Source organism: Dendrobium catenatum, unplaced genomic scaffold (assembly GCF_001605985.2).
Source record: "Dendrobium catenatum unplaced genomic scaffold, ASM160598v2 original_scaffold_88325, whole genome shotgun sequence".
Lineage (NCBI taxonomy): Eukaryota > Viridiplantae > Streptophyta > Magnoliopsida > Asparagales > Orchidaceae > Dendrobium > Dendrobium catenatum.
Genome location: NW_021406766.1, coordinates 1 through 413, shown reverse-complemented (window position 1 = coordinate 413; position 413 = coordinate 1). Strand labels below are relative to the sequence as shown.

General features: G+C 51.1%; 1 non-coding gene across 1 annotated transcript; it reads right to left on the bottom strand.

Moving 5' to 3' along the window:
* Positions 1 to 121: 121 nt before the first annotated feature.
* Positions 122 to 240, bottom strand: LOC114578603. The gene has a single exon (XR_003699598.1). It is a non-coding gene; the product is annotated as a 5S ribosomal RNA (ribosomal RNA).
* Positions 241 to 413: the final 173 nt, after the last annotated feature.

The following is a 413-nucleotide window of genomic DNA, read 5'->3' as shown; positions in this document are numbered from 1 at the left end:
TTGCCTTCATGGGTCCCACGATGCGGGTTTCATCGCTCGATGCGTGGCGAGTTAACACCGCAAGTGGTTTGTAGGCCGTGGCGAAGAGCTAGAAAAAAAAAAGTGATGACAGGTTAAAAAAAGGGTGCAACTCGAGGACTTCCCAGGAGGTCACCCATCCCAATACTACTCTCGCCCATGCACGCTTCACTGCAGAGTTCTGATGGGATCCGGTGCTCTAGTGTTGGTTTGGTCGCACCCGTATAAATATGTTCTAAAATTATTCTTAAGTTGACGGCGTGGAGAGGTGATTTTGACGCATCTTCATTCCGATAGAGCGTAGGGGGTCAAAAATGCATTTTTTTTGCTCCGCATGGCCGGCCGATGGGCCTATGGCGCATCGGTGCCCCATCCGGCTCGGAAAAAGCTTTCCG